We start from the raw sequence: 23,225 nt of genomic DNA, 5'->3' as shown, positions 1-23,225 counted from the left end.
GGCACTTCAAAAATACCATTAAACAGTCTACCTGCAGGACTTCCAAAACCACTGACTCAAGGTTTTCCAGTCATTTATGATAATTTAAATAGGAAATAAAAACACAACAGGAGCAAACACCTTTGGAGTGCAAAAGTAACAAAGCCCTTCCTGTTATTCAAGGTATTTTCCAATTACACCAACATATTTGCTTCCAGAATGAAGAGAATGAGGCCCTTCAGCCCAATGGTAACTCGCAAAATAATTCATGGAAGATAGTAAAGACAAAAAGGCATAGTGATTCAGAACAGAAATGTCACCTTGTTAGTAATTATTGTTTCTCTATCAAATAGATTCTTCAGTGAGGATGATTCACAGCAAACATCACTGCCAGTCTACACAACAGCACTTAGTTGAAGTAATGCTGCAACTGTCAGGAATAGCATGTAATAACCAGATTAATTCCTGCAACAAAATGCCAGTTCAATGCTATTGCTGTGAAGGCTCTTCCTGCCCCTAGCAAAGTTTCAAAGCAATAGTGGCACCTTGTCAAGAGGGCAGAAGTCACACCTCCTCTCAAATCTGCCAAAGATGATTTGTTGTCATTATAAGATAAAAAATTTGCCAACATCTTATTTTATAAAAAGGCCATTCCAGCACATGCTTTTCTGAATAAAATCTATTTCTTAAGAAACGCATTTGTTCACTGAAAACTAACAAGTGTCACGGTGACTGATCTAAGGATGAGTATCCAGAAACCACTGGAAAAACCTAAAGGCAATTTTTCAAATATTTCCAGGATCAGAGGACCAGATGTGCTCATCCTAGAGTAGCCTAGGTTAATATTTAAAACATAACCAACAACCATTCAACACACAAATGAAATGCGAGGAAAATCCAACTGTTGCTGGATCTGACTTGTACAAACTGTGTTTCAGATCCCAAATCACTCCTGTGGCTAAGATCCATGAGAAAAGACACATGTCTTTTCCCAATTCTTACTACCTATGGGAAAGTAGGTATACTCACCTTCCTAATTACATATTTAATCACTTCACTGAGGGTACCAACCACGGCAATCTGTTTGCAAGCACCAACACACACACTCATTGTTCCTTTATTAGGAAACCCACCCTTTTGCCCACGTGTACATTGCATGTTTGTGGCTTTTTGCTTACAGAGCATGCAGCTTTCTTGATCTAGTTGAGAAACCAGATTTACAGAGTTGAGGGGGGAAAAGCAAGTGAGTTGAGGGGGAAAAAGGATGACTATATAGTGTCATCCAAAGATGACACTACCATCTGTGAAGCAGCAACTGTCCCAGCATTGCCCTGCCTTTCTCCTTTGGCAATCCTAAGAACCTGGCTATCAGAATGCCTTTCAAGCCCACTTTCTGTCACCATAGACTCATATCTCCAACTGACTCTCTCGCTTGATGTTAGCTGTTTTTTTAAAGAGTCACAGATTCCTAAGTCTTGGGAAAAAAGTTCAAACAGACTGAGATTGGTTTTAAATACACACATGACTTGCAGCACGACATTTCTACGGTTGCAGCCAGGATTTCCATTTACATTAGTGGAAAATGACTGTTCTAAATTACTCTCCTCTCACATCTCTACCCTCCCATGCTTTTACCTGGATCCGATGTACTTTGCTCACTCTCTCCACACATTCAGACCTCCTTCACTAACACCAGGCTGGACAGTGCTGGACTCTTCTTGCCCTCTCAGTGTAAGTCTCTTCAGCTTTATTTACTAGTCAGATGAATTACTGGGCCTGCTACTGCAACTACTTATTTGCTCCTAGATCTTTATGTGACATCAACCTAAGTGTTAGCAGTGTCAGGAACAGAACACTTTTGGCTACAGTAACACCAAATTACTTGGACCTGGCTTTAGCTCAACAATGATAACCAGCACAGGCACATGCTCACTCTCTTCTGCTCTCATGCACTGATGCTGACTTTATGATGTGGCTCAAAAGCTTTAATTCAAGGTGATCAGAATACATGTTACCTTCAGGGTTTTGTTGGTACCTTTTGGAACTGTAGCCTGTCTGCATGTAAGTCATGATAGTAACACTGCCAAAGAGACACTTTTTTCTTCTTAAGAAAAAATAAACTAGGGGAAAAAAAAAAAAAAGCAGTAAAAATAGATCTGGCTGGAGACCAGAGACCACAAGAACTGGCTTACAGGAAATTGCCTTCATCACTTACTAGATAGAAATTTTTTTCTCACGTATAACATGGATCATGCAGGGACAGGATGGTTTTAACACTAACTCCAAAAGGCATGTTATCACAGGACAACCTAACTTATATGGTTGAAAAGAAAGGGAACAGAGAGGCTATCTCTTTCCAGTCCATACCAGCAAACCAAAAAGGATTCCAAAAGACCCACTGTCCACTTCGGTCATTAGCAAGTTTCAGTTACTGAGCTCTAAAATAAAAACATGAATATGTTTCAGCCAACATAAAGCATCAAAATAGAAACACCATGAAGCAGAGGTGCAGAGCCCCTGACTTCAAATGGCTCTACTCACATAAGGGAGCATTATTCGCAACACCTCATTCATTCAGGTCTTTACATGCTCTTTTCTTGCAGAAGTATTACATCTGTTTTCACTGTACCACTCTTAATGAGCTTAATAGCCTATTACTTAACCAGGTCCACAGCTACAGGCAAAGCCTTTTAAAACAAAAATTTCCCAACCAGCCAATACGAGTGCTTTCGTCACAGAATGAGGAAATGTTTGCACAAAAGTGGCTGCTATTGCAGGGTGTTGTTGTTGGTCTAAGCCATGAATGAACAAACATCTAAATCTCCTCCCAAACAGCTTTTGTGATGTGCAGTGATAATGACAATTTGGCTGTATCATCTGGCTAGGACTTCAAGCAGATTTTACTACTTACTCCTCAGTGCTCAGCATGCAATAAACCGTAGGCTTCTCTCAAATTATGCCAACTCCTCTCTGAAAGCTTGTTATTGTTTATGAAACCAGTTTTCTAACAGCAACACTACTAATGCACATCTAAGGACAGCAAACTTGCTGCGTGGTTCTGCAGCATGCTGATTGTATTGTTACACTGCTTGAGGTCACCCAGGAAATCAATAGCAGAACTGGGCTTGGAGCACAGCCCACGCGAAACCCACTCACCCTTTCTGCTGGCCATGGGACCAAGATTAACAGAGATTCTACACTGTGCTCTGCATCACAGTGTTCAAAGCCAATCACGGTCACACATACACATATACATGCACAGCAAACTTAGAATCAATCCTGGTACCACACTAACAAAGAACAAGAAAACCTAGGACATTTTTCTACCACTTCCTGAGCTTCTGTGACCTCACTGAGCCAATTTTTCAGGCTGGTTCAGCTGTTTCCATTATGTGCCTCTAAACTATCATTCCTAGAAAAGCCACTAACCAGCTTTCCAGGAACTTAGTAACTCCCCCATCCCCAGCACCTTTTTTCTGTACTTGTTAAGGACCATATTCTCCTCCCCACACATACACTAACTAGCACCTTCTCCCCCTAACACACTCCCACGGCTGTCCTGCAAATCCAATGCTGCAGCAGAGTTTGGCTCTCAAGCAGCCAGCACAACAGTGAGGGATCTGCAGTAGTGCTAAATTACAGAAGTTTGCTGGGCTGTAGGCTTGGGTGTGAAGGCCAAAATCTAAACCACAAGCAACGATTACTTGAGGGAAGAAGTTATATGAAACTACAAATCTAACCACATAACACATCAAATATCTGGTCTAGGAAGTGTAGGTGAGTTGGGGGGACTCCGTACCTGAATGCGGAGGTACGTGGTAGTGTTTTCACCTGGTGCTCACTCTCAGAATTATGTAATAGCCAAAAATCACAGTAATTCAGAAGTTGAGCTTTAAAGTAATTTGTATGCCTAGTTTAGACCCTTCATAACACAGTCATGCAACAACTCCTCCTATAGCATTCTAACAAGTATCTTGTTCCACTTGTTACTTTGAAAGAAAAACATTTCAAAGAAGTATCCCATAACATGTAGAACTGTGTATTTCCCAAGTACTTGTCATGAAATCAATACTGAAAGCTCAGGAAAAATATTCAGGTCATACTCGTGTCTGATAACAGAAATCCATCTTCCAACAGCCAGCAAACAGAAAAGGGAAGTTATGTTTACTAGAAGAAAAATTGAAGTTCAAGATGTTTAAGACATTGTCTCTCCCTTTATTCACCCAGAGCATTTAATACCTGAAACCAACACTGCTCACAGTACATGAAGACGTGGCCTAACAAAATGTGGGGCTGAACATAGTGTCTCTCTCCACTGAAGAGTCTTTAAAACAATTTTACACCCTGCTCATCAAGAGGCAGGTCAGGAGCTCCTCCAGCCTCCCACAAGCCTTGTGTCTGCTAGACTCACCCTCATCTCGGGAGACAGTTGTCTCCTGGATCATACACAGCTACAGAGTACTGCAAAGTATGAAAAATGCAAGAAAAGGATGGTCGTGACAGAACCCTGAGGTTTTTCACCAACTCTTTATGATGCCTTAAGTTTTAGCTTTCATATTTGCCAGATTCTGTACTGCATAAGCATACAACTCTGAACTTCGTATGAAGTGTTAGCAAGTTCTCCTCACAGTTTAGTTACACAAAACAATCCTTTTCCAGCCCAAAAACCAAGGACACCATTGCAGCTTCAGGCCCAGAAAGTACAAACAGCAAATTGAGGAGAGCCATCTGGGAGGATGGGACTTCATAACCTGAGACTGTAGTTCGACAATTAACCCCAACATGTAAATGGATCAAAACTTGTAAAAGTGTGAAAACGTGTTGTCCACCTTGGGTGTAGCCTCGGCCAGGTTCTTGTACTGCCCAAGGTGTATTCTTTGAAGGCCTTTTAATAAATACCTACTTTATTCCTTTAACACTGCCTAGCCTCTGTTCTAGGTACCCTCTCAAGGCATCATTTATGGGCAGACCATAGTGTACTAACCTCATCACACCAGATTCTTATGAATTCAAACTAGCACATAAGGCACAGCCAGTCACTGTCAGCCCTGTTCTCCTTGTCAAGGACAACACCAGAATACGTAACCTCTGCAATCCCATCTCCAGGGAGCCCTGGCACTGCCCCTACCCTATGGCATGGCTCATTTACCTGGCTCTGAGCACTGACCTTTTGGCCATTTTTATTTCCTAGCTGCTGCACTCCCTGCAGCTCACAGCATCCCCGATCTAACCTCATCATGGTACATAGTCACAGACTGTCCTCTGCACTCAGGCAATATTTTCATCTGCACCGCTTCATTTGGCCTAACTTTCCTAGATTTTGTTACTCCTGCCTGAATAAGCTATTTCTACATCTCTGCATGACTTTTCTTTCCATGTTCTTATATCTATGAAACGTTTTTTCCACTCCATCTCCTTCAGCACCTAGGAAACCTATAAAGACCTCTGCAGCTAAGCTGTTATAGATCAAAACTTCGCTGCTATTTACAGATTTGTTTCAAAGCAGAACACTACAAGGATCTCTGCTTCACCCTGAGGAGTAGAAGGTGGTCATGTCTTCTACTGCTTTCCTTCTGATAATCCAAGCAGTCTTTCCTCTTCCATTTGCAATTAGCACTCAGAAATTCTGTGGTTTAAAAGCATGACCTAGCACAACCACATTACACAAGACCAAGAGGACTCACACAACCATGTGGGTTCTGTGGAGAGACACAATGCCTGATAAAATGCACAGGCTGTGTGTCTCTGAAACACGAGGTGTGTACAGGGGCCCACTTCCCAACAACTCACCAATATACCCTGCTCATTGGTGGAGAAGAGGGTCTGCAGCAATACTTGTTAATCAAGGGGCAATCAGAAGACATCTCCAGAGGAGGGCAAGATTTAAACAGGAGAATTAAAGACAGCCTTAAGTCAAGGTGAGAATGTGACAGCTCCCACGCAGAGTCCACTGGCATATGTATTGAGACACACTGAATTCACATAAACCTTCAAAACTAAACAGCATACTTGCAGAGGAAATCAACCAGAGCTGAAGAAAATAGCCTTTCTAGAAATGCAAGTACTGATATTTTACAGGCTGTTTCTCAGGATTTCACAGATAAAATATTTTGTTCAATCTGCCTGGAAAACGGACCCAGAGCAATGCCACCAGACTAGGTCCCAAACTTTCATTAACACAGCCTCATTTTTGCTTATCCCCTGTTCCAAAGACTCTATTTCCAGACTCATAGGATAGATAACAGCTTTCTGAGATCTGCTGCCCTTGTGAAAGTTGGTATGAAAAACACCCTGTGGGCTTACATGCCCCTTCATTATATCTGCACCTATAAATGCAAATCTCAGACTTTCACCCCATTTCTCTAAGTCTTTCTGATTCCATGTATGCCATTACTGAACTTACATCTAAATTCCAACTCCCAGCTGCTGTATATAGCTAATCAGGGAGCAAATCCTGCTTCCTGATGAAGGCAGAGTCTAATAGGAGCAGATCAGTGCCTACTCAGCCCTGACTGAAAAGAAGGCACTGACCACCCCCTTAACCTCAGAGCAAGGGATCAGCCTGCACTGACCTGGCTGCAGGGTTGGCTCATGCTGCCCACTGGATAGCATGTTCTGCAACATGCCATCCCCTGCTACAGCTAAAAAGGGCTCTGTGCAAGAGGGATTTGTGGACAGGCCAGCAATATTTCCAGAGCTGTGAAGTTAATCTTAGACTTTCCTGCTCAGAGACTCTAAACTGACGTTTAATACAGAAAAATACCCCACTGCATTTTTTAAAACTTCTGGTCCAAGTCTCAGTCACTCCACTTAATCTAAATGTCATTCTATTTTTCCCCCCCCCCCTTTGCAAGAGCAAGTTTTATCCACAAAGTCACTTTAAAAATGCCCTGAAACCACAAGTCATAGTTACTGTGCCCAGACACATGATTCATAACCACAATAAAGTTGTTGGAGGCTTGCCTATTCTTCTCTGCATTGACACTAATTCTAAAGATGAGGTGCAGATTGCTTCTCCTGCAAATACACTCTGTAACCTTGACCTGGGTAACCTTCAGCTGCAGCTTCATTTCTTAGCTGCCTAAAGAGACTGCATCAACTACATCAGTAGCCAGCAACCACAATCCATCCTATGAATACTGCTCCCAAAGAAGAGTGCTTGCATCTTCACAACTCATCTTCACAATAAGAAATACAAGAAATAGTTCCATATACAAGAAAAGCCCCCTTTTGTGCCGGTCAGGTCTTTCCACAGCCACAAGGACTCAGAGAGAAAGGGTGGGTGAAGTCAGCATAAAGGAAACTAACATGCTGCTCCTGACTTCCAGCTAAAAAATATCAGCTTTTGACCCTACTTCAAAAGAAATTACCTACCACACTGCTTGTCCAGGTGCAGGGTCTAAATGGCACATTCTCTATGAAACCCTCCTCCATCTCAGAAGCCTCTCCATGTATGGCTCAGCTAAACACCAACCTTCTTGCCTCAGCAAACAGGCTGCAAGGCTCACCCATCTTTACGCCTGCTGCCTTCACTGCAACCACATGATACAGAACAGTTTGACTCTGGGGGTGCCAGGGTGATGCCCTCCCACCAGCAGGGACCTGGGTCTGGGCATCTCCTATTTCTCTTCTGACTTCTCTCTGGCCTTTCCAGACAGGACTAACAAGCACTCAGGCAGTTTGAGTTCTTCCACCAAGCCCAAGCACCTAGCTGGGTAGGATGACTGGCAAGCTGCTTCTGTTTGCACACTGGTTTTACCATCCTCCTGAATGGAGGGTTTTGCATCACTACAGTAGCCAAGAAAACACAGAGCTGCTTCAGCTGACATGCAGCAAAACACACTTTCCTAACCTCACTTCCATCAAATGCTTGCAGTTGCCCCAAAGAACACAGTGAAAGCAATATTTTCCCACAGGTATGAATAGATTACAGCATTTCTCTGAACTGCAAATTAATCTATTCTTAGTTAATGATGAGCAGTGCTGTAAGAACAGACTAAACACTTCAAACTAAGCTCTAGATTTTGTTCTGAAATACCCTTTATATGTAAGGTGCTTTCCTCAGTACCGCACATATGAAAACAGAATCACTTTTGTCTATTCACTGAGACACCAGAAAATCATTTTAAACAAAGGGAGGGAGTTGCCCATGATGAGCAGAAACAAAAAAAAAAAGCCAAGTTTTTGCACTACAGTGCTTTTGTGAGACTTGCTTCTTGCATTTCATATGGTAACAGATGAGCACTGAAAGCAATTTCCCACAGTGTTCTGTCAGCACATGGACACCTAACAAATCCCAAGATGTAGAACATACATAGAAGGCCTTTTTCTGTTTCTTTTGGTAGTCGAATTACAGGACATAGCTATGACACTCACGCTACTTGCCACTCTGCCCTTAAAGAAAGGCAAATAATGTAAAAACCACAAAAGATGCTGGGGAAAACACACTTGCTACATTTGTGTAAATATAGGACATCTTTCAGGTGTCTGGCTGGTACGGAATCTGGTTATATTCTTTCCAGAATGGCTTGATTTAAGTAATTCGTTTTCTTGAATGGTTTATTTGCATAAGACTCTGAGACACCTGACAGCAGACAAAAAGCAGCCACATCAGCAGGTGCCACACTGATCTCAGGTCTCAATGCTGTTTATCAGAAGCAGAAATGCTGATCCCAAGGAATATTTAATAGCCTGCTCACAGCCCCCAGCTATTCTCCCAGTTCCAGCACCTCCTTCTCTGCTGGGCACAAAAGACACTTTTTCTCATTCCTAAAAAGGGCACACCATGAGATGGAACCCTGGGCCTTCTGCTGCCCATACAGCATGCAACTGCACTGCCTGAGAGGAAACATGCCAGACCCTGTTGGCGTAGTTTCTAACAGAATCAGAAAGGCCAAACTGAACACAGGGGATAGGTTAACGCCATGGAAAGCAAGCAGGAATTGTGGAGTCATGCTGATGTGTGACATCTCCCCAAACCTTAGCACTGAAGCAAAGATGAGGTTCCTCAAAGCTGAGTCCTTGCCCCACTACCATACCTGGCTGTTTTAAACTTAGTCAGCATTACACTCCCAAACAATTTGTCCAGCCTGACCAAAAAGAAAGCAAACCCTTCACCACATGCTCATTATTACTGCCAAGGTCCAAGGCCAGTCGTAAATGAGAAAGGCAAAAAGGCTTTCCTGTTGCTAAGCTACAGGTGTTGTTCAGTATCTTCATGGTGTATTTCTGAGACTCAAGAGCCTGGTTTTGCTGGCTGTAACTACATGTGGGTGCCAGTCTTTTGAAATTGAAGGACAGAACCAATTTCAGAGATAAAAAAAGCACATGGCCCTATTGCATCAAGCCTTCTAGCACAAATACAACATGCACAATTGCATTCTGACAAGAGCCTGAGTAAGCAATCCTTACCTTCAGTTTTTACTGATTATGGAAATACGTAATTGTCAATCCAAAATACTGGCAGAATCAGTCTGAGCTGTATTTCAAAGTCTAAGCTTTCCAGCTCAGCTCCCACGGCCCACGTATGAAACTTGCCTTTGAATTTGCCTGAGAAAAGCATCAGCTTTTCATCCAAAGCAATAGTTTCCTACTAGATAGGTTGGAGTCCACATTTTCTCCTTCTGAGCACATTGTGAAGTGTCTCAGAGGCATGCACCTCTGCTCTAATTAGAAACAAAACACAATTTTATACACATATCAGCCAATACTGTTATTGTTTGCAGTATGAAGCTATTTCTCAGTTGTTAGATCAGGATCAGCTGCTAATTAAGATGTACAGCAGGAAAAGCCACTTTGGTGGAAGAAACAAAAAAAGCACTGCATGAGGCTCAGGAGACTGGAATCTGATCCCAGCTGGGTCACAGACTTGCCTACAGATAACATTAATATCTTAACATTCCTCATTTCCTCAGATGAAAACTGGTAACACTAACAGAGTCTCCTAATGGAGACACTGTGTACTTCAGGACTGGTTGTCCAAGAATGCTCCTCCTTCACTGCTCCAACTCTGCAACAAAACACCCCCACAAAAGAGTAACATGGCATTTTTCTGGCTTCTAAACTTGGCCTCCTCATCATAAGGTGAGCAAAGACACAGAGCTGTACACTGCGGGAGAACAGGAGCATCCCTCTACCCACAGTCTTGGATAATTTCAAACTCATTTGTGACTCCTGCAGCTTTACATTCACCTCCACCACAGCAGGAATTTTGTGCAGGCACTATTCCCTGACTGGTGTTTTTCCAAACCATGTTCAAAAGCCTTTCTTAAATGTAAGCATTCAAACACACAGAGCCTCACCACCCACCTGGCTGCTAACCCCATCACACACATTTCCATAATCTTTTCTATAGAAAGATGATTATTTAATTCAGCAGGTACCGCAAGGAAAAAAAATAGTCAACAGAAGCTTATAAAACTCTGGATTTCAAATGCAGTACCATTGTGATGAACTGAATTTCCCCTATCTCTGAGATTCTGATTCAAGTATGAGAGAGAGAGCTCTGTCAAAAGCACACGAATCATTTGAATTCTTGCCTACAGCTCCATACCACAACTAAATCTCTCCTAGGAATGCCCTTAAAAACTAAGGATTGATGTTTTCAGCCACACCATCTTGCCACTGACTTGTATTCAAATGATGGGTCTTTGGAAGCTCAGGTCAAAGCAACCACAACAATAAAGTGTGAGAAAAGTGCATTTTATACCTATGTCTGGCAATGTAAAGCACCACATTTTTACAGCCTCCTGCAAAATATGTACATATTTTACAGTTTGGATTACAAACCTATACGATGGAGAAACACAGCAAAGCATAAGCAGCCCCATGTGCCAGCAGTGGGTAAATACAGAGACATGGATGTCTAAAGAAATATTTTTCTCTTTTTTGACCAGAATCAAAACATTATTCAGTCCCCTAGAAGTGTAGAGTTGACTTGATTTTATCAGGATTTGAGGCACTAGTCTTAACAGCCTAGGAATTAGAAACTTGAAAAAGTTATTTCAGCTACACAAAAATATACAGAGATGTCATACAGATGTAATCAGGATGTATGATTTGTGGATTCTTAAAAGTGTTATGTGCTTCATTCATAGAACAAAATAACCAAATAATGTATCATATTATTTATATATATATATTTTTACATATATATAAATATACACACACTATATTATAATAGTAAAAAGGAAAATCAGTTCCAAGCAAAACCAACTGGGTTTCATATGAAAGTTTTAAAGTCAGTAACTCCTGTCTCGATACATTGCTCAGACAAATGAAGTGAATTCTACAGTTCACCTTTCAAAGCCTGAAAATCAATAATTTGGTGAATGGCTTCCCATTAATACCATATGCTTCCAAGGTGAGAAGCAACACAAAAGGAAAAACTGAATTACCTTGAGATGATGAGGCATGTTTATGCCTGCAGCACGTAAAAAATGGAAGAAAAATAACTGATTCTTCCTATGACTGTAATCTCTTTTTCCTCAAGATGTAACCCTTTTCTATTACAGACCTGGCCACAGAAGAAAATATGACATTGTCTTTAGGAAGAGCTGCAGTGAGACACTTCTTACAGTCTTATCAGACTGAACAGCTTTTACACTGGTTCTGTACTGGTACCAGTAGGAAAACAACAACAACAACAACAACAACCACCTACTTGTGACTTTATAGAAGAGAGACTTTTGACATATCAATTGTTAAGTGGTAATGTGTCCAAAAACCTGTGAAGACATTAGAAGTGGAGACAAAAATCTATGAACAGGATACGAGTTGGGGATCTAAGCAACAGAAGAGCTTCTACCTCTGAGTGCTACACACACTGAAATGCTCTCTCCCCACTAATAATAAATGACACTGAAGATGTAAAGGCATTACAGCCACTATTTTCAAAGGCTGCAAGTGCAGCAAATCTTGTAAAGACAGAATCTCCTACATCTGGGGGACAGGGAGAAAAAACACACACTGAAAAAATCTTTCAGGAATAGAAACTTTTATCAAGGTCTTCACCATTCACCTGCAAACTTATCTATTTTTCCTGCTGTATCAAATAATCTCATAAAAGATGCTTTCTGAGCATCTTGCTTAATTTAAACCCTTCAGGTTGGAATTAAAGGGCATAATGTTTCTTTAAGACTGCCTCTGAAGATGTCACTGATGCACATCACAAAACAAGAACTGGCTCCTGCTCCCATTGAAGTCTGAAATAAAACTCCTACTTTCTGTTCTGGAGAAGGACCTAATCAAAATTGTTTATCCTATTGCCTTCCAGCCCCCAGGTATGATAGGCAGGAGGTAGTAAGGAATGTGGTTTTGCCCCACCGAATAAAATAAGGTCAAAAAATATTGTAAGGAACTACTAGCTGGTATAGCAATTTATTCCACATAAACGAATGGCATCTCTGAAGACTAAGCATTAAGTAGAAGCAGATGCTTGCAGTTCTACAATATGCTGTTTCCTTTTTAAAAAGAAGTTGTGCACCACCTGTTCCTTCCTTTTTTTTTTTTTTTTTCTGAAGACACTGCTGGCAATGGAATTAGCCATTACAAAACAACCCAACTAGCACTAACTAACACACAGGGGCTGCTGGCATCAATAAGAACAGCTTCCTCAGATACTCCCTCAATAAATACTTTGCTAGCCTCTGGGTTTCGCATCTGGTGTTTGGTAGAAACGGTAACCCAATGGCATTTGTTACTACTCAGAAAACTGCATCTTTATACATCATACGTAATCTCAGGGAGTGAACTAAAGTGGCCCTTAAAAGAAAACCTATTTCTGTGCATTCATAATCTCAGGCTTTGTATTATTCGAGCAAGTGGATTTTAGACATATAACCCAAACGCCCAAATGCACCTGAAAGAGAACTAAACCAACAACCCAGTTCTGCTGCTACGCAATAACAACATATTTGTAACAACTTCAGTAGAGCTCTGCCAATGAGAAATTGTTACAGCAGTTCTCTTATTAGAGGGTAGAAAGGAGCCCAGACACAGACTCCTTGTTTATCCCAGCCTGCAAAGGGCCTGGTTTGTTCCTCTGTACAGCTCAGCCATCCTGACTCCAACCATTCCCTGCCTCTGCCTGCACCAAGCTCCTGCTGGAGGTTTCCCTTGCAGCCTCTGACTGCTGCTTATTTCCTGCTGAACTCTGCCTGCAGGGATCAGTGTGCAGCCTCTGACTGCAGCTTTTCCCCAGCCAGACTGTGACTGCAGGTTCCACCAACAGGCTCTGGCTGCACACCCACACTGACCTCACTGCAGGGATTCTCTCTGCCCAGGAGCCTGCTTCTTCACGGCTCTCTCTTCCCCAATGTTCTTCCTCCTTTGTGGCTCCCTCTCACCACCCAACCCACTCCCTTTTATCCCACTTATCTTTACTGGCTACAGCTGTGGCTCATATGAGTGAGGCTGTGTTGTAATTAACACAGCTGTTATTTATCAGGGATGAGGTCACCTGGATTCCCTTTCCTACAAGAAATGTAGTCCGTTACACTTCATTCTAACAAGCACACCCAGTTCAGGGCCATATGGGTGCCGACTGCTTTGTCTGCAAAAATTCTACACCTACCATCTCATTCAGCATCTCCCACTTTTTTTCCTCCCTGATACAGGACTTAGGGATCCCCTGGTCCCCATCATACCCACAAGCTTCTTCTTCCCCAGGTAGGTTTGCCTTTCTCTTTACTATTTTTTTTTTTTAATTCTAGCACAAGGAGAATATCATACAGAAAACGTTTCACAGAGAAGGAAGTAGGGCCCAAGGACAACATCCTGCCTTTTGACCATGTGGACTGTTCTCACTTCACTGCACCAGACGTGACATTGCTTTCCTCAGGAACCTCTTTGTGGGAGCAAATTAGAGCTGTGGTCTCCCTTTACACTTTCTGTTCCTAGCAGTAGAGTGGGAGAGAATGGTAATGGTGTGTACAGATGAGCAGCTCTGCAAAACAACTTGAGGTGCATAATCTTACACTGGCAACTAGAGAACCAGTATACCCTGATAGAAAGGAACTTGAATTTCTCCGAGAGATCAGGTGCCTTATTACAATTTTTTATTTGCAGGGCTACTGCAGATCACTTGTACAAGAGAAACAGCCCAGAACAGCAGCAATTTAAAGACCGAAGTACAGAAGACTCCACAGTGCAAATGGTGATGCCAGTTCCTGTATCTTTTAAAAACATAAAGGTGAATGTTCAGCTAGTTCTGTCTGTGTATAGGGCTTCTAAGAACACCAGCTCACTCATTTCTTTCATTCTACATATTCTATATTCTTCTTCTAGATTCAATAGAAAGAGAGAGATTCTTCAGAAAATGGCTCAATCACACATGACCTTCCCAGCTTCCTGAGATGCTCATCTACAGTCTCTGCTCTCTGCAAGAGGTGAGCAGGGTAAGCACACATCTTGCAAGCAGTAATGACATACAAGGGCCTAATGTTAGGCTAGGCAATCCCGGTCTTCAGGCTTTTTAATAAAATTCTCTTCTGTTTTTTGTTCATACCACAGAGAAATTCACCATTAAAACGTACCAGCTTTGGTAGCATTACATACACTTAGGTTGTTCCTGTGAAATATTCTGATAAGAAATAAAACCATCTTTTTGTTGCCCCTTTTTCCCCCCCGGGTTCTCAGTAAAACAACAGTTCTGCTTACATTTAACATTTTCTTTAGAGAATTGGGGTTTTATTGCCCTTCAAGTGTGAAAAACTAGGTAATATTTAGGTTCAATACATGCCTGACCTTGCAGAGACAAGCCTGAGACAAAGAGTCTTGCTTTCATTCCTTTGTGCAGGATACACTGCTGTCTGATGAGCAAAGAAAGCGCTTTGGGGCAGTTCACAAAGTGATGCAACAGAGTGAGACCCAATAAATAGGTGAAGAGCTTCTCTGTGCCATTATATGGGTTGTGTACAAGCCTAAGGGAGGGTTATATAGAGGACTAGCAAGACAAAAAAGAGAACTGAACATGATCTGCATGTGCCTTAGATTCACATGGGAAAGACAGAAAGAGAAGAACAAAATCTAATATAATTTTAAAAATTTGATGTGCAGGACTGCTCCTCTAATCTGTCCTGTGTGTTCAGCTCAATAAAATGAGATTTAGATAACTGATTATTTAATTACAAGAAGGTCTTTTGCTCCCCCATTTATGCAAGGACACAGCTTCTATTGATGAACTGTGAGCAGCTCAAATGCAGCTGAAAGTACCAGTATTTTAGGCACTGGCAGAATTGCGTTACTACTCAATTCTGTGAGCAGACAGGAGTTTACCTACTCCTTTCAGCTGAAGCTCACCAGCCTGCTCTGAATTTCCTGGTTACAGGCATGAACTGTGATAAATCTTTGGTAAGAACAGACCCTGCTTCAAACCCTGCCACAAAGACTACTGAAACGCAGACGAGCACCGGTGAAGTGAAATGCAGAATGAACTCTCAACTTCCCTGCTGCTCTTTTTGCAAAGAGCACCCACCAAACAGCTTTGTCTACATTTTCAGCTCACATCCTCAATTGCTCCTTCCTATTAAAGTTTTTGGATTTGGCCTTACAACAGCTTTGAAAGACCTGTCTCTTCGTGACCATTTCACTTTTTGCCTAATGATTCGAGTTCAATCACATGCAGAGGCTGACAAGGAGCAAATAAAAGAAACCTCATGTACTCAATGAGATCAAAGTTGGACCTCACTGGATAAGGATTAATACCAGGAGCAGGGCCCCTGGCAGTTTCCACTCGAGAACAATGACAACAGGAGCCTTGCTGATAAATTCTCACATCTTGCCTGATTCTGTCGCTGCAAGACAGGAGGCTTGCACGACTGTGACAATTTTTTAAAACATCTTGAGAAATACAAGTGGTACATCTGCACTGCAGCCTGTCACAGCTGTTATAATGCACTATTTCAGAGCTGGTGACAAGAAACACACTGTGAAATACCCTTTGCTGCACTGAAATACTGTCACTCGCTCTCTGGCTGTAGACACATACTCCAGGAAGACTCATGCCTTCACACAAAGGAAAAAACTATGACCTCCAAGAGAGAAACGTGAGGCTGCAATAAAAGCAGCAATGTTGAGATCAGAAACCACCCCCAGCACACAGATACAGGCAACACGTCCCAGTTTTTACTCCATTCTCCACCCTATAGAGAAGACAGTCAAGAACCACCTACAGAAAAGGCCAAACCTGAAAACAAAACCCAACTTCATCATGACTCTGAGCATCACCAGATAAACCTCGTGCTTGAAAATTTAACTTTTCTTGGAAGAGAAATAACCAAGTAATTCTTCTTTCAATAACCAATGGGTAAGGTGAAAATAGTACTTACCAGCTCTCTTTGTGCTGTTTTTCAAATAACTAGAAGCTATCTTCACCCATTACACAAACTCCTCTCTGAACAGATAATATCAGGGGTGCAAGTGGGAAATCCCGGGATCAGCATCTCTTGGCATCTGGGCTGTGTTGCAAATTTGCATATCCCATAAACAACCTCACTAAAACATTTCAACAAAATAGAGCAAACGAATGCTCAGACAAGGTGAGCGTGTGGTGACTAACACACAAGTAATCAGCACACGTTGCAAGGAACTTTTTTGCTAACTGTGAACTCTAAATTTGAAGCGTGAAAAGAAAAAAATGCCACATCACAGATTCAACTTAGACCTTGTGCTCAGCAGCAGCAGCAGCTTTTGGATAGCTCAACTGGCAATGAAAAGAGGACATTTCCTACAGAAAAGACATCTACACAAAAAAGTTGGCAAAAACCCCAATCTGTTTTTACTTTCACTTGTTTCCACCTCTATGTCATAAACACCTTCACCATGCAGCACAGAAAATGTATGTATTTTCTTTGTTTAAAACACCATTACAATACATAACTCATGTATTTTCTGGCACAGGAGGAGTCCTGTCAAACTATTTGGGTTTGTTTGAACAAGCCCCAGAGATTCATTAAGCAATTCACCCCAGTAAAGTCAAGACACACAACATTTCCAGAGCCCTGGAACAACTGATATGAGACCAACAAAAACAAAAGACTCACCTTGTGGTGGTGTTGTCACCTCGTCAGTCACAGGATATTTTATTTCAGGTTTCCACAATCTGAAACAAAACAAAAGCTCCCAGTTAGTGGCAGCTGTTGAAAGGAAAAGCTTTGATTTTATTATATGAATTAAAGACTCATGAATTGCAACATGTTAATAAGACAACACCTTCCTTCTCTACTTTTAGTAACACATGCAAAGTTACACCAAATGCTCTTTTCCAGCGACTAGAACATCTCTTGCCATTATAGCTTAGATTCCTTAATTTGCATCAGGCCACATCTTACCAAAGAGCCCAGGCCTTCAGAATGCCTGTTTTTGTATAAAGTGAATGGAAAAGCTGATTCCTCTGAAGCACAGGCTACACTACGGTGTCTGTAGGATAAAAATTGTTTCATAGAAACAATTAAATCCCTTCCTTCTTTACAAAAAGATGATCTGAAGGCTGAAGACCTTTTATGTATCCAGATCCACTGAGAATGATCTGCCAAAAAATTACAAAAGACGCTAACAGCAACAGCCCTAAGTAAAAGGAGTCAGCAAACAAACAACGTAGATAATACAACCTAATTTGCCAAAAGCTTCCTTGTTGCCAGGAACCCCACAGACACACTGCACAGTAACAAATTATGTGCTTACAAGCTGCAGACCAGACTGATGGGATCGACTAATTCAGTATCAGATAACATGGTATCATGTACCACAGAAAATCTGCAAGAGGGAAGTGCTGTTGAGCAGTCACAGAGGAGAATTCTCTGGTGCTACGGGTGTTTTACTGCAGGACCCTGGGCATGTCCCTAACTGCTCTGGGCTTGAGTTACTAACCATGGGTATAATATCATCACAAGGGCATAAAAAAGGACTAATTACTGCTTTGCAAATCCTGGGAATGGCTAGGCAAGGGAGAAGCACCTATAAACTGCAAATTGTTGGTATGTACAAATTGCATTGAATTGCCCAAGAAGGAAGAAGTATAGATTTCCCTGCCCAGCTTCACGTCAACAACCAACAAATGGACCATTTCCCAGCCTATCACCATAAATCAACATGAACCCCACCTGCAGAATTAACTTCTGCCAAAATGTGGGTAACAAAACTCACAGCCAAAGCTATTTAAGATACTCATTGCTGCACAGGGGAAAGATAGGGAGAAGATAAATGTCAGCAGGAATAAAAGCACCTTGTACTTTTAGTAAACTTTGCTATGCCTCCTTGTACACATAAGTATAGGGGTTGTCATTGAAAGACATAGGAGTCTCATCTCTGACTTTACCAAAGCTAGAGAAGAAAACATGTACTTTCACAGAAAGGTAGAGAAGGACAGATTCAACGTCTTGCCAAAGTTAACAGGAAGCACTGGCTGAATTGTGAGCAGAAAGCAAGAACCCCATCCCTCCCTCCTTCTTTTAAGCATGGGGCAACTTTGAGAAAGCAGAAAAAGACCTAAGTCTCTACAGCACACTGCTGTCATAACTGAGGATGGAGATGGAGGTATAACCAGGAGAAGAGGAGAAAGCAAGTCAAGCTCTACTATTTCTTCTTTCCTTTCAACAGCAGCAAATGAAAAGTCAGTTCTTAGAACATACCAGCCAGGCATGAATCTTATTATCTCTGGTTAATTCTGCATGTCTGAGAAGAAAATCAGCTGTAAGCTGGTTAGACTTACTAAATGATGCTTGTCTAAGGTACCACCCCCAAGGGCAGAGTCAGGCACCAAAGACTGAGCATCCTTTAAATGCAGACTGAGCGTTCCTTCATACATAATATACCCCTCTTGAGCAAAACCCCACTCAGCACCCTCCAGTCTCTGAGGAGCTCCCAGTTCATATCCAAACGAAAGGAATGGTGCCAGCAGGATCCCTTTTCTCAAGCTTCTGATGAGCAACTGATGGACAAGCACACTACCCTGGCACCTCCAGAAAGCAGAATTGCCAGCATTTTTACAGCTTGGTCCACAATTATTTACTCTTTAGGGACTCCAGACTCATCCTACTATCTGTGGTCATAATAAAAGGGAAACAGACTTGTTGCTAAAATGGCCATGAAACACCAATAAGACACCTATTTACACTCCTGCTACAGTTACACTCAGTTAACTCAGCCTTAAAAACATCAAGATTTTCCCAAATCACAGCCCTGACTCATGCAGCCTGTGGTGAGCAGGGGACATATTCTGGAAAAGGCTACCAATAAAATACTATGCCAACTGCTTGACTCAGAAAAAACAAGATTAGCACTGCGACATGTTGACATTTTGATTTCTGAATACTTGCTGGACGATAAAATCAGGAGCTGTCCTTGAAGTCTACACTGAACAAAACTATCTACCCTTTTTCTGTAACTACAGTGGCATTTGCTAATGCTGTCAGCTTTTATGTGAAGTTGGTGTCACACTGATAGCTCTGGTTACCGAAGTCTTTCACTAACTGATTTCCAGTAACATCCAGCAGGAAAAGAAAGTTGTCCAGTACTTTCCATCTTTCAGTATACACCTTGCCCCAAGAGCTGAGCTTATCCAAAAGATTCATGGGCACAACTGGATACATCTTCCAACAACCTTCTTCACTTCAGAAGATGGAGCTGGTTTGGCTAAAAGGGAGAAACTGCTTGGAAATCTGAAGGTGGAAGACGGATTAGGTAATGGTGATCACGAAATGATAACATCAACTATTCAAATATAAGGAAGGGACAAGTACAGCAGATAAAGGGCAGTGAATCTCAAAGAAAAAATAAAGAGAGATTTTAGGCAATTCCACACAGGTCAGTAAGGCTTCATAGGAGGCCAAAAAAAGTACAAAAAGTACTAGAAGTGGAATAAAAATACAGAGAAATACTATTTTATTGTAAAACAAAGGTGGGACATCAACTGACTACAGTGCTGACCAGAGAAATACGTTTAAAGAACCGATTAATGTAGGAAAGTCAACTTAAGAAGACAAAATCTTACTAAAATTTTTATCATTAAAAAAACCCCAACCAACAGGCTGAAACCAACCACACACTAATAGATGACAACATGAACTCACAGGAAATGAGGGAAGACTGAAGCACTGCCTAAAAGCAAGCACAGAACCAGCAAACACGATTAAAAAGGAAGGAGGATAACCACACAGGGAATTGGAGACCCGTCAGCTTAACTCAGACTCCCAAAACAAACTGTGAATTAGTTAAAAATATCTGAAAGACAGATGGCCCCATCAGCAAATCTACTTCAGTAAAGAAACCAACCAAAACAAACTGGCCTGACCCAGCTTTCTGTTATAATATAGCATATTTACTGGAAAAGTGCAGCACGTATATCCTATACTCTTCGGGGAGGTGGTTGAATGTGTGCTCAAGGGGTTAGGGCTGGTGAGCCTAAGGCTGACTTCTTCACAATGCTTTGTGTGAGCAGCCAGAAAGAGAAAAAAAAACTGAGCTGAGAGAGTTTTTGAGTATTTAATCACATTCAAAATCATCCAAAATCAATGCCATGGAACTCTCGGATCCGAAGTGCTGCAGTGGCGCTGCTGCAGAGGCAGCAAAAAGGAAATGTTTCCGAACAGAGCTTCATCCACCAACATATTATTTGAGACCAAACAGGCTGAGCCCAAGTACACAACACTGCTCAGCCAGAGCCAGGAGTGCAAGCCCGTATTCCTCTCTGCTGTGTTGGCTCTTAGGTGGAGGCAAGTCACACCCCACATTAGTAGCAAAGCGAACAATTGAATATTCAGCTTCCACTGAAGGGGTGGCTCCTAACAGGTTCTCCAGAGCTCTTCTGTCAGAGCCATCAACCTCAAGCTGTTCACTGCTGTCTGACACACAGACATGTCTTAGCCCAGGACATAATCCTACAAAGTACAAAGCTAGCAGTTGGTCAACATGTCTGAAAGACTTGCAAAGGCGATTTAGGGTAATCTAACTAAATTAGGAACCCTCTGAAGATGTCAGTTGCCTTCAACTGGACAAAAAGAACCAGGTAAACAGGATGGAGATATCTCAGGGAACCTGCTGCCACAACCAAGATCTGCATTGTATCCCTTGCAATTTCTTCCAGCCTTGTGCATTACTGCTGTTTGATCTGCTCACAGAAGATAATGGACAGTCGAAGATTCTGGATGTTCACCTGCCTGCATGCAATGAAGCTGCAGGAGCTGTGGCTGTACTCTGAAGGCCTTGCCCTTAAGGCACACTCAGCTTGGACTGGGGTTCACATTTGAAGCCCACTGGTTAAGCAGCTCACTGCAGTCTGTGTGAAGAAGAACAGAATAATATTTCCTTTCCTTAAAAAGACAGAAATTTCAATGATCATTTCACTGACCTAAAACCATTCCTCATTTTGCTATGGTACTTTTGATAGCCTCTCTTACCACTTCTAGTGAAATGGAAAGTTGAATGAGTTCTAAAACCCCCCAGAACATTTGAGGTTGTTTACACATGAGAAACGACCTGCAGCTCAGAACTGAAGAGGCAGTAACATAACAGATCTCTAGGGCACCTTCCCAGTAGAGCAAAAAAGGAGCAGATACACATTCAGTACTTTTAATGGAAGCCAAGAGCCCAGTTATCCAGGAGCACATACCCTTTCCATTTTAATCTGCCAGTTTCAGGGCCAGGAATTCACACAAAAACTACACTGAGCATTGTCAGTATTTCTGCAGCAAAAGAGTCTCAGAGCTTCTGTTTGGTTTTCTAGATGATCCTGTTAGCCCTTTTTTTAGTGTTTGAACACATTTTCAAGGATGCAATCAAAACACTGCAAGGGTACCAACAGTGCAAGAAAATATGTAACAAACCAAACCCCCTGACTTTCAAGAGAAACCAATGTGTTACCATTGCTCCATTCAAGTAATTCCTTTATCCTCATTACAAGGTACTTCTGTTAGTATGAGCCTGCAAATTTTAATTGCTCCCCATTCTCATTCAGAGGCAATGTCTTCCTCATAGCAGTTCTTATTTCCAGGAGTTAATTCAGTTTATCCAGTTGCAAGCAACATTAAACCATATCCTTTATTACCTGCTCTTAATTTTATTTTTTTTTTTTAATACCCTGGAAGAGTTAGCAAGGTTGGAAGCTTTCTGTGAGGAAAAGAATTGCCTGAAACCTTTTTTCTTCTTCTATCAGATTTCATACTCAAAGGCCTGATTCCTAGCTAGGACAGATCAGCACAGCTTCATCAAAATTCCAGGAAATGCCACCAGTTCACAGGAGTTAAGGATCCATCTTGGACACTTGTGTAAAAAAACACAAAGTGAGTTGTTATTTTCTCCGTTGTGATGAAATATGCTTGAGAAGTATCTTTGGTTTCTTTTGCTGAGAATCTACACGTTCCTAAAAAAAAAAACCTCAAGCATTTCTTCTGTTACTCCCACATTGGTCCTGAGCCCAAAAGGTCAATTGGAGCTTCACCACTGACCACTAATTTCCAACCACACCACCACTCAGCCCTGCCAATCACAACTTTCCAAGAGGAAGTACTAAATGAATAATTTCCCTTCTCCTTTACAGGCTCCTACTATTTTAATGTCTGAACACCTTCTAGTCTATCATCTTCACCTTCTCAATTCTAGTACCATAGAGCAAAGGATTAGTTATTCCAGTACAGAAGGGTTACTGAGGCACAGAGAAATCAAGTCATTTATTGCAAGTTCCCTGTAAAGTCTTTGGAAGCATATACAGACCTCAAGTCAGATGACATCCACAGCTGTCCCAGCTGATGCTGAGTTCTCATCAAACAGGCTCATGGCAAGTACACAACTTTGACAAGTGTAGGAGCAACACTAATTAAGGTTTAATAGTAAAAAAACCCTCTTTCAATACCACCATAGGCAGCTTCCTTTCAACAAAGAGCAAATCAAAGAATAAAAATGCAAAGCTTCAATAATACAGAGAAGAGTGACACTCACTTCTAAAAATCAAGTTCAATTTAAGGCATTCATATCAGAAATCAATGAGAGTTCTTCTGGAGTTTCTACGTGTCACATTCATGAAGGATTCTTTGGGCAATCTTATTTTAATAGATAACAAATCAATTCAATCTGTGCTAGCCTAGGCTTTTAATACTCAACAGAATGACGATATATGAATCTTGAATAAAGCAAAAAGACTCTGCCATCCCAGAAAAGAAAAAGAATCAACTTTTCTGAGCAGTTTAAACTCCATTTCCTGATGCACAGTTTAGACAACTGTTTGAGTCCCGGCCTCTAGCCAGGTTCTGGGA

General features: G+C 41.6%; 1 protein-coding gene across 21 annotated transcripts in view; it reads right to left on the bottom strand.

Annotated features, from left to right (window-relative positions):
* MAP2 (microtubule associated protein 2) overlaps positions 1 to 23,225 on the bottom strand; it is a 232,492-nt gene that overhangs the window by 167,707 nt on the left and 41,560 nt on the right. For all 21 annotated transcript variants that reach the window (XM_066322388.1, XM_066322389.1, XM_066322392.1 and 18 more), the window contains exon 2: positions 17,022 to 17,080. The gene's annotated coding sequence lies outside the window, so the exon portion shown is untranslated. The remainder of the gene's footprint in view (positions 1 to 17,021; positions 17,081 to 23,225) is intronic.

This window comes from Sylvia atricapilla, chromosome 7, assembly GCF_009819655.1.
Source record: "Sylvia atricapilla isolate bSylAtr1 chromosome 7, bSylAtr1.pri, whole genome shotgun sequence".
Taxonomy (NCBI): Eukaryota; Metazoa; Chordata; class Aves; order Passeriformes; family Sylviidae; genus Sylvia; species Sylvia atricapilla.
The sequence above is the reverse complement of the archived record's forward strand: the minus strand, read 5'-3'. Positions and strand labels throughout refer to the sequence as shown.